Below are 15,095 nucleotides of genomic sequence, written 5' to 3'. Positions count from 1 at the left end.
ATAATGTCATCCAGGAAAGAGATTAGTCACAGAACAGCTGTCAGTGTGTTACATGGCCTGTGCCAAGGACGTTCATGGACACTGTGACCCAGTGCTACCCAGTGCGCAAGATGCTCATGTTTGAGCCTTGACCTCAAAATACGTATTACAGTTCTCATACTATGTCGTCACCTCGTGTGTGTTTTTAGCTGCACCCAACTCAAGGACCAGAAGCAGATCAGACATAAAAAAATTCCTTCCAGTATGTATCCTGTTTGTCTCTCATTCCATTACCATACATCATTTCCAAGCCAATATTGCTTTCCCTTGTCTGCATTATGATTAGGAAATTAAAATCTATATGGGTACTATATTATATTGTTTTCTGTTAGCTTTATACACTAGGGGATAAATGTGGTAACAGTGCGTATAAATAGCCCCAGAGCAGTAACCCATATAAACTAACAGGGCCATGGTGCACCATACTCATCAGTTCATTTTCCAGCACACACATTTCAGTGTAAGCAGTTCACTAACTACAACCATAACAACTTACATCTCACTTAGAACTCAGGGGCCAAACTCTCAGATCAGCCCAATTTGGCACAGCTTGTTAGTGGCCAAATAGGACAAAGGCCTGTCAAATGAGCAGATCTTGCAGTGTATCCCCAGATTTTAAGACTTGCCAGTACTGTTTCTCACGCCTTATCCACAGCTTGCCAAAACTAGCCAAACACATGCTGTTGGTATCAGCATTGGTTTTACGTCACCCCTCACTTCCAGCTCTGGAAGCATTTATTCTGCTACAGGATGTGAGCACCTCTAGGAAAAAGGGATTCTTCCAACCTGCTGAATAAATAAGAAAAAACTATGTGCAAAATGTATTTTGTGTATATATAGAGAGTATTTTTTCCCTTTATATCTGAAGATAATAAGCAGAATTTTAGCTTTACAGTTTCCTTAACCCCTTTGGCTGCCAAAAGGTCATTAAAGCACATCTGTACTTCAGTTCACTCCAGGTTACTCAGCAAATTCTTTCCAAGGTCAAGGCAAGCCTCTCCATACAAACAGGGAACCTGCATGGTAATAAAAGCCGTATGTTTCTGAATGCATTGCTCTGCAAAGAAGCTGACACAGAACTCCGAGCACTGAAACCTTCAGATCCCTTTTTTAACCCTCACAGCAACTTCATACTGCATCATCATCATTCTATCGATATAACAAGGGTATACAGGCCCCATTACTACTTATATATCAGGGCAATTCCCAATAAAGGGGGCAGGGTTATTGGTCTGCTGTGCAACTAGGCCCCCTGAAGTGTGGGTCCTATCAACTAAGTAGAATTGGGCTTCAAAAAAAAAGGCAAGGCTAAAATGGCCACATCCTCAATCAACCCTGCCACTTCCAGACACTTCCAGTCCCGGTCGACTTCCAAACAAGCTCCATCTCTCTTAGACCAGTGAATAAAAACTATCTAATCTGTCTGGGCCTCCCATTGGGACCCAGTACCAGGGGGAATAAACAACAGCAACAAAAGAACTACCAGTTACCTTTCATTCCTAGGATTGACCCCAAACACATTTTTTTGTTTTGTATACCTGTTTTATAATCTAAAAAAAAAACAAGACAAAATTGCTTTTTACTTTTAAACATGTGAAAATAATGTCACTGATTATTTTTTATCCACAGGATCTTTAAAAATTATCCACTCCACAGTCCACTGTAGCAAATGTAGCACTTTGGGTTCAGAGATGTTATTTTTCTTCCTATTATTCATTTATATTTTTTATATATAACTCGAAATGAACCAGCAGGAGACATGACTTGCCAGACCTATGCCACTGCGCACTTTAAAGATGTGTCCCCCCTTAACCCTCTTCACGTGTGTGTAAGGTAAGCAAGGGGGAGGAAGGGGATGCAGCAGCCCCAGAAATTATCCTGGGTACAACTCCCTACACTAAGAAATCCAACAAATGTAATGTAATAGAAGTTGAAAAGATTGAACCAGGTCTAGTTAACCCTTTGTAACTGATCAGAAGACCAACCTAACTCCTGACTATTTAATATAGAACTGGAACAACTTTTGTACCTTTGTACCTTTTGATACCTTAAATTCTAAGGCTTTAGCATCTATTTAAGCGAGGGATTATTATTATTATTATTAACATTTATTTATAAAGCGCCAATATATTCCGCAGCGCTGTACAATAAGTGGGTTTCATGGATGCACCGAATCCACTATTTTGGGATTCAGCCAAACCAAATACCGAACCGAATCTGAATCCTAATTAGCACATGCAAATAAGGGCATTGAAGGGTTAAAAAGAAGCACGCAGTGAAACATTTTCAACTTCTGTGTTTATGTTATAATAAGTCACAAGATTTTAATGATTCGGATTCGGTTTGGCCAGGCCAGGATAAATCCTGAACAGAATCCTGGATTCAGTGCTTCCCTAACTTAAACAGCCTAACCTCACATATTAAATACAACAGGGAAAAATGCACTTTATTTTTATCCTTTCTTTATATAGCGCCTACATAGATTATTCATCATTCCCATGAGTCTCTGCCCCAGTAGAGTGTATCGTTTCTATCACATTCACATACTCTATGATCCTTTTTTGGGGGATTCAATTAACCTTCCTGTAGGTTTTTGGACTTGGCAAAATTTCTGTATATACAGTAGAAAAGTAAATTAAAAGAAACTATACATAGAGGAATTGATGTCAGAAGGACTTGGCTAGACAGAAGTCCTTCATTCAATTGTCAATTAAGTATCTAAATATTTGGGTTTAAAGTCTGAAGTGGCTATAGATTCAGTAGCTGCCTACATCTGTAACCCTTTATGTGTCCCCCTGGCCTGCAACCCTCCATTGCCAATGCAATTACAAATACTCTAATTCAGTATATTTAAATATTTATAACGTGCCAGTTTTCAGTATTTATTTGACAGGTCTGGGCTTTAAAATAGCCCCTGGCAATTCAAGTACAGGTATGGGAGCTGTTAAGCAGAATACTTGGGACCTGGGTTTTTCAAGATAATGGTTTTTTCCATAATGTGGATCACTATACCTTGTCTAGGAAAAATCATCTGAATGTGAAATAAACCCAATAGGATTGTTTTGCCTCTAAAAAGGATTAATATATCCAGGGCCAGAACTAGGGATAGGCAGAAAAGGCACCTGCCTAGGGCGCAACGGTGAAGGGGCGCTTCTGTTGCCACCCCTAGTTCGGGATCTCTTACCCTGACACTTCACTTCCTTCCCTGCGCTCCCTCCCTGCACAGCATCTGCGCTCCCTCCCCTACTGGTGTCGCGGGGGGCGGGGTTGGGAGCAGGGGGAAGCAGTGGGGGCGAGGAGGCCAGTTGGGCTGCCTTGGGCGCCCGGCCAACTTTGCCCACCTCTGATTATGTCTTAGAAAGGATAAAGTACAGGTACTGTTTTATTATTACAGAGAAAAGGGGAATATAAATTATTTGGTTAAAATGAAGTCTATGGGAGACAGCCTTCCTGTAATTTGAAGCTTTCCAGATAATGGGATTCTGGAGAACAGATCCCATACTTGTACACAGAGGACCATAAAGCACCCCGCCAGCCCAATTAATAGTGAGTGTCTATGGCATCTTACAGCAGCCCCTCTGGCGTTTGCCTGAATCCACAGATTGCCAAGTCTGGGCCTGTGAATTACACTTTCCTTGTCCTTGAAACTAAAAGATTTTTAATGATTGCAAGCCAGAAATGAAAGTTATCTTACAAATGTAATGGTAGGACATGGCTTGCGTGATGTGTTGTGGGTACAACAAAAATGGCAGTTAAAAAGTGACAAAAATACTATTTATATTTAGCTTCTAAAATGCAAGCAGCAGAACGAGATGACTGGCAACAACAGACTGCAGGGGCTGGGAAGGGTAAGAACAGAGGGGGAAGTGAAGTTGAGTGAGTCGGTGGGGGCAGAAAAAAGGAGAAGATGAAGAAAGCGCAAATTTGACATGTCTTCAAAACATCGCTACTTTAATATAGTAACATAGTTGCTGAGGCTGAAAAACAACACTGACAACCTTGCACACAATCTATTTATATGAACAGAGGAAGCAAAACAATCTTCCTATTGTGCACGAGAGTAATATTAGCATCTTTTTTTAATGGTAAGCTCCTAGGACTACATCTAAGCTTTGGACCAGTTTGTGGAAAGAGAGTAATCTACATGGGTAAAGGGGGCTTCCGATACTGTCATGATTTTTATGGTGTACTTTTTATTTCTAAATTTTATTCTTGAACCAACAAATGTATTTTTAAGCTGTAATATTGGCCATCTCAGTGCATTGTGCCTGAGCTTTCAGAAGGCCCCAGCGCTACACATTAGAACTGCTTTCAGGTAACCTATTGTTTCTCCTACTGTAACTGGAGGAGTCCCAAGCCGGACTTGGAATTCTTACAATTGAGTGCTATTCTGATATATACTGGGAGCTACTATCTTGCTCCCTTCCCATTGTTCTGCTGATCGGCTGCTTGGAGGGTATCACTCCAACTTGCAGCGCACAGTAAAGTGTGACTGAAGTTTATCAGAGCACAGGTCACATGGCTGTGGCACCCTGGGAAATTAAGAATATGGCTAGCCCCATGTGAAATGTAAAAAGTAAATATAAAAAAAAATCTGTTTGTGCTTTTAAAATGGATTTCAATGCAGGATTCTGCTGGAAAAGCTTTATTAAAGAAAAACTATACCACCAGAAGGAATATGTAACCAACAGTTTATATTATGTTAAGTGAACTATTAAAGAATCTCGCCAAACTGGAATATATATATCAGTAAATATTGCCCTTTTACATCATTTCCCTTGAGCCACCATTTAGTGATGGGCTGGGTGCTCCCTCAGAGATCAGCTGACAGGAAATAATGCAACTCTAACTGTAACAGGAAGTAGTGTGGGAGTAAAAGGCAGAACTCTGCCCATTAATTGGCTGATGGGGCCTAGCATGTATATGTGCCTTGGCTTGTTTGTGTGCACTGTGAATCCTATGATCCCAGGGGGCAGCCCTTAATTCTTATGGCAATTTTCTATTTAGGAGTAACCAATAGCACATACTACTAAAAAGTATATTTTTATGACATGGTTCATTTAGACCTACATTGTTTGGGGGCATAATTCCCCTTCTACTGATGTGTTTTGAAAAACAAAAAACATGTTTTTCCGTTACAGATGAATATATTTTAATTGATGTGTATTGCAAAATTGCTTGAAATTATGTTTACTTTTCAAAAAGTGTTTGGGTGGAGTTCCCCTTTAATTATCAGCACCTGATCTTCCATAAATCACCATTCATGGGTTTTCTCTTGGCGTGCTATGCAAATAACTGCAAGCATGGGGCAATAAGAACACTTGTATAAAAAGGCCATGTGAATGCAGAACTTGCTGTTCCTCTAACTAAAGGCAAGGCTGCATCATCAAATTGCTTTACTGGGCCAAAGTCCAACAGGAACTTCTAAATTTGCACATGAATTCTCAGAGAAATCAGCCAGGGGAAGTGGTATGCTGATATGGTTGAAAAAAAAGTTTTGAGAATCCCCCAAAAATAAAAGAAATGTTTGTTTCAAGAAAAGATTTTGTGATTGTGCTGAGGCCCAGCCATGTATTTCTGTGGGAGTAACATGTGGTAGAAAAGTGAGTTTATAATGTGGTTTCTTAACTTTTTTGGACAGAATCAAGATCAAGGACTAGAATTAATCTCTTAATTACCTGTCCTCTGTTATTGAGCTACTTTTACTATAGAAAATGACAACATTATTATCCAAACTCAGGAACTTATAGAACAGACAGAGACAACCTTCCGGCCCCCTAGAACCAGCACCCCCTGCTGTTACAGGGCAATGATTCTAATCTTCCCCCAAAAGTAAAAGTAAAGTTAGTGGTATCGGCACAGTTTTAGGGTAAGGTACAAAAATACACAATAAAGGGAATGTCTTGGAAATGTAAAGGTCAAGTTAAATGGATTAAGTCGGTCGCTAACTTAGCAATTCCACTGGCATGGCTCACAGTACAGGTGCTTGGAACCAGTAACTTAGTTCTGCGACATAACAACATTAGGTTGTCCAAACCTAATCAGAAAGTGACTTTAAGTTAACTTTAATTATGTTATATATACCCTATTCCTTGCAACTTCGCATCTGGTTTCCATTATTTGTTTTTTTATAGTTTTTGAATTATTTGCCTTCTGACTATTTCCAGCTTTTACATGGGGGTTAGTGACCCCGGAAGCCAAAAACGTTAGCTTCTATTCATACTGCTTTCACTCGTTCAACCAACTGCCAGGTTGTTAGAGTGATTAAGACCCTAGGAACAGGGCTATGGAGTCAAAACTTTAATCCTTCGACTCCAACTCCTCAGTTTATGGTACCTCAGTCCCCTCTATTTTTAATATACTAATGTATTTTCCACGCTGACTGAAAGAACACAACATAGAAGACATTTCATCACTGGCAAAGCTCAGCAATGTTAAAGCTACATGAAGATGGTGTCTGCTTTTGGCAACAAACCAAAGTATATTGACTAGGAAGCTGACGCACTACCCTATTGGCTATCCAAGCCTGTGACTGGCAACATGAATAAGGATACTGTTGAAGTTGGGGCCTTAAGTTATAACTAAGCCTGTGTCATTGTGGCTTTTATTATGTATTAAAGAAAATACCAATGTTTCTTAAAATAAAAGTTTTAATAAAAGAGAAAAATTAAAACAACAAGGTTATAATAGCTCAGCTGGACTTCCCACTAGTGAAACAACTACACACTGGGCTGTATTTTACAGCAGATAAGTACTTCATTACGACTATTATCTGTGAAATAGGGCATTGTAACATAATATACATTTATTGTATGTACAATTACAATTCATTTTTGCTGACACCAACTCCAGGTACCCTAAATTGCTTCTGACGCCACAGCTTTTCGAGCAACCAGACTGCTGAAATGCCAAACCAGAGAGCTACTGAACATAAAGCTAAATAACTGAAATTCTATAGAAAATAAAGAATGAAGACCAAGTGCAAATTGTCTCAGTATATCAATATCTACACCATGCTAAAGTTAGTCTGACACAATAAATGTTTCTTTATTTTTTCATTAAGACCTGTGAGTGCAGCATCTTTTTTATTTTTTACCATACTAAAAGTTAATATAAAGGTGAAACACCAATTTTAATTGTTTTTGTTTCAGCCATAACATGGCTTCACAATAGGACAGATACGTTGTCTAATGGGCCGGATACTGTACCATGCACGGATGTTAAATTGCATGGTTTCACCCATTGGCCCAGCGGTCTGCCTTTCATTGGCTGTGGTGTGATAATGCACCGAATGCTGATCATAAAAACTAAGTAGAGCTGCTATGGAAACATGTCGGTTTTGTGTTTACACAATGTAAAAAATGAGTCAGCAGTGTACAAGATACAATGATACGTAGACCTATACATTTCAATGGCCATAAACACCGAGCGCATAGTTATAAATGCACAAGCAGCTGGCAGCAGTTATTGGCTGAGACTAAAGCTGAATATGCAGTTAGAAGGCACAGACCAAACCACTGGCTACTTTTGTACACACTGAACTGTCTGTATCCACCGTCTCCTCTAAACAGGATTTAGATGATGCTTCTTATTGCATCAGTCTCACTGGCTTATTGTAAAAAGGAACTAACTCCCAATTACAAACACATATCTGTTCACTATAAAAATGCACATATGTATCCCATCTTTACTTTCTTGTTCAGTAACTTCATAAATAGATACTGAAGGTATAAGGAAAAGGGGACATTAATCAATTAAAGCCCAATTGAAGGCTTGCTAAGAATAGGACATTCTAACACATACCCACCCCCTTATCTATTTATTTTGCTGCTGAATTTGATGCAAACGATAAGCACTCCACATCCAGGTCACGCACATTATGAAGGGGTTGCTACTTTTTCAAAAGTCTGATAATCTGTGGGTTGGACAGACCCATCAGAGCAGGCTACACAATGCAGCGGTGGAGCACTAGGGGGCTGAAATGCACTGCACAATATTTATCTGTGCCGGCACTGGAATTCATGGGGAGCAGTGAGTCCTTAGCTGGGGGGATGGGGCAGGGTAAGGCAGGAGAGGTGGGCCATTTGCTCAGGTTTTCTGGTGGGCCTGGCCTCCCCCAGTCCAACACTGTGTGCTAAGGTGTGATTTTTAAAGGAATACTGTCAAGTGAAAACATGTATTTTTTCAAAACACATCAGTTAATAGAGCTTCTCCAGCAGAATCCTGAATTGAAATTAATTTTCAAAAATGCAAACAGATTTTTTTATATTTAATTTTGAAGTCACACTTCAGTCACACTTTACTGCTGAGTTGCAAGTTGGAGTGATATCACCCCCTCCCTTTTCCCCCAGCACCCAATGAACAGAACAATGGGAGGGGAGCAGGAAAGCAGCTCCTAGTAGATATCAGAATAGCACTCAATAGTAAGAAATCCAGGTCTGGCTTGGGACTCCTCCAGTTACATGGGAGTAGGAGAAACAATAGGTTACCTGAAAGCAGTTCTAATGTGTAGCGCTGGCTCCTTCTGAAAGCTCAGACTCAGGCACAATGCACTGAGATGGCGCCTACACACCAGTATTACAACTAAAAAAAATACATTTGTTGGTTCAAGAATTACATTGTAAATGGTAAATGCATTATTTGCTATGTAAACAGTGCAATTTAGAAATCAAAAGTATACCATATGACAGTATCCCTTTAAATGCTACTCCTTTATAATTTTTATAAAAATTCTAACATCAATTTCACTTAACGCCACCATTGTAAATTCCTACTCTGGTGTTAGTAAATGCGCCCCAGTGTGTTTCTCAATGTGACCATTAATACAACCATGAAAAGAGATAACTTGTACCTTCAGCCCCACCCAACTCTTCATCCCCCGTGCTACTCTCTCAGATAATTTCCTTTGAACGCAGGTACAAACCGCAATCATTTATTCTCATAAAAATCAATTCTCTTTCAGTCTCATTACTTATTTACTATCAGCCATGGTTCTACAAGAAATGTTCCCATCTCATAATATCCTCAGATAATAAGAGAAGAGCAGCATAAGAAATATTGCACAAAAAGATCCTATTACTGATCACTTGTACATCTTAAAAATGTTAAGATTAGACACAGAAGCCTTTGTATTTGTTACTTGGCCTAGGTAAATAAAAAGTAAAATACTCGGTGGGGGTTGACAATATGTTTTATATTCACACTAGCCTTGGGTATAGTAGTATAATAGGTTTGGTGAATTTACTATACTGAGCCTGTACTATACTGTGCCTGCTCTGGGATACACAGTAAGTTAATTAAACATGGCGGCTCTGCACCCTAGAAGAAAGTACCCTAGCGTGGTGGGATTTTTATTTGAAAGACAGCACCGGCATAAGTACAAGGTTGGCGTTTTGCTTTACTAGGAGTTGCCCATCTTACCTGCCCCACAGAGTTTTTAACCTTAAAATACTTAATTTCCAGTTCCAGGAATATGTCATCCCTATTAATAATCCTGATATCACACTTAAAGAGCTTACATTTTGTTTCCCATACTAGAGCTGTGGCCTAACAGAAACTGCACTCCAGAATTAAACAATAATATTTTCTCAAGTATCACCCCCCCACTCACCAAGTGAGCTCCTAGTGTGGGCGGCCATGCTAGGGTGGCCATGCTAGGGTGGCCAGCTTGCTCAATATACACACACGCAATACAAGGTGCCAAGGGCATGACCACAGCTTATGTGGTAAGGGGGATCCTTGAAAAAATACTATTGTTTCTCCTATCCAGAACATAGGTGATAGATACCCTTTAATTCTAACAATTTGAATCTTTTTTGGACCCCCAAAATTAAAGATGCTCTGCTTGGAACACATACATTCAAACTGCAAAGCCAGGGCCCTTCTGGGCCATTCAGCACTTGCAGGATCTGATCTGCCACCCAACAGATCAGAGAATCATTTTCAGCAACTGAATCCAGTTATTTCAGCAACTCCCTCACTAAGGCAAACATAACAGAGCAGCAGGAATAAAAGTAAGAAATATATATTTCTATTATTACAAGCTTTACAGAATCCTCAGCTAAAGTAGACCAAAACTGCCATACTGCCGACCCCTGACAGAAGCACTACAGGGCCGAATGGCGCCCAGCCCAGCCCTGCACACTGATGTTTTATTGGTTCGGCATAAAAGAAAGTCTGACCCTATTAGTGTGGCTTTAATTTCCTGTAAGTTACTTTTTTCTCTCTTCCCCAAATCTTTCATCTCTGTTAGGTCCCGGTGCTGAAACCACATTTTCCCTTAACTTCTATAAACCATCTAGCCATCATGCTGGAGATCATACTGTAAGATCTATCATAAATAAGGATTTTCTTTAATGGAACGCCAGTAAGAGAGACCACTAACCTGAGTTGATTCAGCGAGCCTCTTTACCACGATATAAGTTCCTCTAAAATCATGCGAGGAGTTCATTTCCTGTAAAAGTTGCAAATGACAGCAAACTTCCTCCTTCACCTTATTCTTCTTTTTTTTCATGATAATGTGCTGTACTGGGACACAGTTTAACGCTTTCACTTCGCACCAACCGTTTACATGCAAATATATATAGATGCATGCATATAGAAACTAATTAGGAGAAAAAAATATCTTTCCTCCTAAAGGGCAACTAAAGCCATGAAATGATTTACTACCTAGGGCCTTATTTGAGAGCACCTTACACAGTCCATTGCAGACTAACTGAAGGTGGTACTTGCCTACCCTGCCTGCAATCAATGCCGATCTTGTCTGCCTTGTCTTCTTGTCTTGTACATTTAATAAAGAAGGAAGCCTGTTTTACCAGTACCAGTCCTGCTGTTCCCCAGTATCTATCTCAGTTGCACACCAGATACTTAGCCTGTTGGACCTCACACTCAGACAGCGACTGGAACAGTTCATTTTGAAATAATCAGAAAATCAAAGGGCACTCTAACCTTCTCCCCACTAAAGCTTTGCTCCAATAATGCCAAAACTCCATCCCTTCTAGGATAAAGCCAAGGACAGAACTAGGTGTAGGCAGTAGAGACACATGCCTCAGGCATAGGAGACGCGTGGGGGTGCACAATAAAGTGGCAGCAATCTGCAGGGAAAAAAGCCACCAGAAGGAGGCCACGGTATATACCCAACAGTGGGCTGGTTTAGGGCTTTCAGACTGTGCCGTCATGGGTGGTTGGCATGACGAAATGGGGGTTGGTTTTGTGTGTTGGTGCTGAGCAAGTGGGGTGCTGGCCAAATAGAACTGCCTTGACAAAACCATGTCATTACTGTGCATCCCTCATTCCCAAGTAAAATCTCGTTGTGTAATGTAAATATTTGGAGCATTTGATGGCATACTGCGTGGGACATTGAAGAAAGCTGCTAATTAAGGTGCCAGGTGCTCCAGTACAGACCCAAAGCCACCAATCAGTGGAAAGCATTAATCAGCTTGATTTTATTATGAAAATAAATGCAAGGCTATGATTGGTTGATACTGGACATATTGTAATGCCGAGGCAAAACTCCTTCCCAGTGAGAAAGGGAAGAAGGCTCTGCAAACAGATAAATAAGGACCATAAATGACAGAGAAAAAGTAACACTCTTGTAACATCTCTTAAAAATTGGGTAAATTACAGGAATGCAAAGAATCCATAATTTTGCCTGAATCTGGAATTAAATCCAAACCCCAAAACTTGCATTAAACCCCAAAATTTGCATGAAACGTGGAATAAACTGACGTATTCAGTTGCTTGAACGTCATATAACTAAGGGTTTGATTCTGCCCAGCTGAACCCTAGATAGTTAAAGATACAGTATTTAAAGAAAAAAGTACTGCAGAAACTAAAGGCAGAAAGGATGGAGGATAGAAAGGGTTAAGTACTGAAGGATACAGATATTATGTAGTTGATCTTTCGCATCATGATATGCTAGAAAGGTCTTACGAAGCACAATTACAAATGTTTCCACCTAATCTGAGAGGAAGAAAACAGCAATTGGCCTGCAATGGGGTATTTTTTGCAACTGTATTCTGATAAATGTCAGCAGTTTCCCAGAATACATACAGTATTAAGTCCCAGAGGACACCTTATTTATTATCATGAATGGAAATGAACATTCCAGAATGACCGTTATATGTAGGAAGGTGAGTTGGAGGTTTCACAATAACAAGTGTAAATCTTTATCTTTCAGTATCACTACATGTAACTAATGGAGAAACACCACTAGCTTTTGTTTGCAGTGTTTTAAACACATCGTATTTTCTGTTTGAAAAATTACTTACTTTGAACAATTCACCCTGTTTGGACCATAACATCATCTACAAAATGAATTCTGTGAACATAAAAATTATTTTGCAGCTGCAAAGTAATTTTTATCAGGACAAACTGTATTATGTAAAATGATAATTTTACAATTACAAAAATAATGTGCATTCGTTTGTAGTTACAAGATACATTTTTCCAAAAATGATCTTTTTCCCAAAACGTATTTTTGTGTTATAATATTCACAAATAAATATTAGAAATTAATATTAGAAAAAATATTTTTGGGTATTTCCACAATAGGGCTCATCTATGATTATATCACCTGATGCAAAACTGTGCCTAAAATATTCATACATATTTGTGGTGACAATATTTTGTCAGTTTAAAATGCATTTTGTGAATGCAAAATTCATTGCAAATGAATGCAAAACATTTAGTTTTGGAAGATTAGATTAGTTTTGGAAGATTTTTTTTTACTACAGTTCTTTCTGGAAACCAAATCCATGTTTTGTGTTCACAGAATTTGTTTTGTGCAAACAAAATTTATACTGCTACCATACAATTTATTTTAAGTGAACAAAATTAATTTAATGCAAAATGTTTTGTGTGCACAAAGGCCTGGGCCTAAGGCGGCACAAATTAAGGGGCGCCCAAGCTGCAATGTAATTTTGCTCACATAAGAGCATTTCTAACTTTTTAAGATGCTGAGGGTATTAATTAAACCCAGAGCGGTCCTAAAAGGTTAAAATCCACCTCTTCTGTGCTGATAACATATACATTGATTTTGGCACAGAAGGGAGCCACCAATCACTGTTTTCTCCTCTGCCTTAAATACAGTTGAATACAATAGAAAATACCTATTGTGACGTGACCCCAAGTGAAATAGTATTTATTGAACAGGTCATTGATTCAACTGCAAATAGACAGAAAATATTCTGCGTATTCCATATGTGTTCATAAGTATATATGATTATCTTTCTATGCATAGACAATAAAATGCAGACTTCCCCATGAAACAGCAGAACTGGGGGGTGGAAGTGACATCATGCAAAGAGGAAGTGCTGTCACTTGTGCAACCCTGGAGTGGGGGGGCGGTGGCAATGGTCCTAAAAAAAAACCCTGCTGGTAATTTAGTGACTATGCCAGCCAGGTGGGAACCCTTAGGGTGAGTGCAAGCTCCAACAACTGATATCTAAAACTCTTCTCTCTCTGGTAAGTTATAAAAAACCAGGGATGTGAATTTCCTGGCAAACAGAGTCAAGACCAGGGGATTTTTATGGAACTGAAGGAGAGTTAGTAAGCAGAACTGTATTCATAGTACTCTTATTCATATTCTATAGATAGAAAGAAATATTATAATGGCATTTGTTGTTCAAATTTTTGCTTTACGTATATGATTACTCAGTTGTTTCAGCCCTCCATTGCTATGTACAGAAGCCCCATGCGTGCAGATATAAAAGGACTATGTAGATGATCCCCTTCCTGTGTGGGAACCAGGAAAAGAAGTTCCAGTGCAACCAGCTTGCTACAGAACCGTGGGTGCAACCCACTCCTCCTATGTCTCTGCTATGGCATCAGGCCTGGACTGGCAATCTGTAGGTTCTGACAAATGCCAGAGTGGCTGCTGTAAAATGCTACAAACTGTTTAATGGGCCTTTGGGGAGATGTTTGGGCCTCCCTGTACCTGAAATGCCAGCGTACATATGTTATAAACTAACTAAGCTTTAAAAATGTAATGACTAATCCCCAACTATTCTGAGCAAAGGGGTGAGGGAGGGTGTAAAGCTCTTGTAGTGAGCATGTCTCATGAACTCTCAGGGCTTGAATGAGATATCAGCAATGATAAGCAATGGTAACTGTCAGATAACTGAGGACAAGAAAGGGATTTATCTGTGGCTGATAAAAGTAACTCTGACTAAAGGCCCCTGGGGCCAAACGATCGAATTATAACGACGGGTATAGGCAAAGTCGGTCCGGGGACCACATCAACGAGCCAATGCGGTCCCCGATACAACTAGATCTTTTAACCTGCCCGATCGACATCCGATTTCAGGCCAGATATTGGTTGGGCAGGCCCATTGGTAGTGCCCATACACGGGCCGATTAGCTGCAGATATCGGCAGCTAGAATCGGCCTGTGTATGGGGACCTTAAGCCATTTATTTGCTGTAGATTTTCAGCAGTAATATACAGACAATAATCTAACTCTCTGCTATCGGACTGGTAAAACCCCCATTAAAGTCTTGCTCCTGTTACATTTGTGTAAGCTTTAAATGGTATCAGTATTGAGATTAACTGCCCCCCTGCATTGTTCACACCTCAGATTCAGGCTGTAGTCAAATGTATCATTCACACCTGCAAGCCCCTGCATTGTTCACAGTTATAAAGGACCAGTAACACCAAAAAATGAAAACGTATTAGAGTGATTAAACTGTAATATACTGCTGCCCTGCACTGGTTTACGTTGTGTGTTTGCTTCAGAAAGACTATAGCTTTTATAAATACCCTGCTGTTTACCCATTCAATAGGAGAAAAGGCACAGGTTACTTAGCAGACTCTGTAGAATACAATGGTGTTTTATCTGTTATTTGTAACCTGTGCCTTTTCTTCTTCTTTCCAGTTTGAAAAGCTGCCCCCGTGGCTACACAGAAGGGTATTTATATATTATAAACTACAGTAGTGTTTCTGTAGCAAAAACACAACTGTTACCAGTGCAGGGCAACAGTACATTATCTTTTAATTACTTTAAACACTTTTATTTTTTGCTGTTACTGTTCCTTTAAGTGCCTGCATAGTTCACACCTC

At 39.6% G+C, this 15,095-nt stretch overlaps 1 protein-coding gene across 3 annotated transcripts in view; it reads right to left on the bottom strand.

Moving 5' to 3' along the window:
• The window catches only part of wipf1 (WAS/WASL interacting protein family member 1), a 44,661-nt gene that overhangs the window by 23,157 nt on the left and 6,409 nt on the right, over positions 1–15,095 (bottom strand). The window contains exon 1 of one of the 3 annotated variants that reach the window (XM_031893226.1): positions 10,424–10,510. The exons of the other annotated variants lie outside the window; for them this stretch is intronic. The gene's annotated coding sequence lies outside the window, so the exon portion shown is untranslated. Of the gene's footprint in view, positions 1–10,423; positions 10,511–15,095 lie in introns of those variants that run through there. 3 annotated transcript variants of the gene reach the window in all.

Source organism: Xenopus tropicalis, chromosome 9 (assembly GCF_000004195.4).
Source record: "Xenopus tropicalis strain Nigerian chromosome 9, UCB_Xtro_10.0, whole genome shotgun sequence".
Lineage (NCBI taxonomy): Eukaryota > Metazoa > Chordata > Amphibia > Anura > Pipidae > Xenopus > Xenopus tropicalis.
The sequence above is the reverse complement of the archived record's forward strand: the minus strand, read 5'-3'. Positions and strand labels throughout refer to the sequence as shown.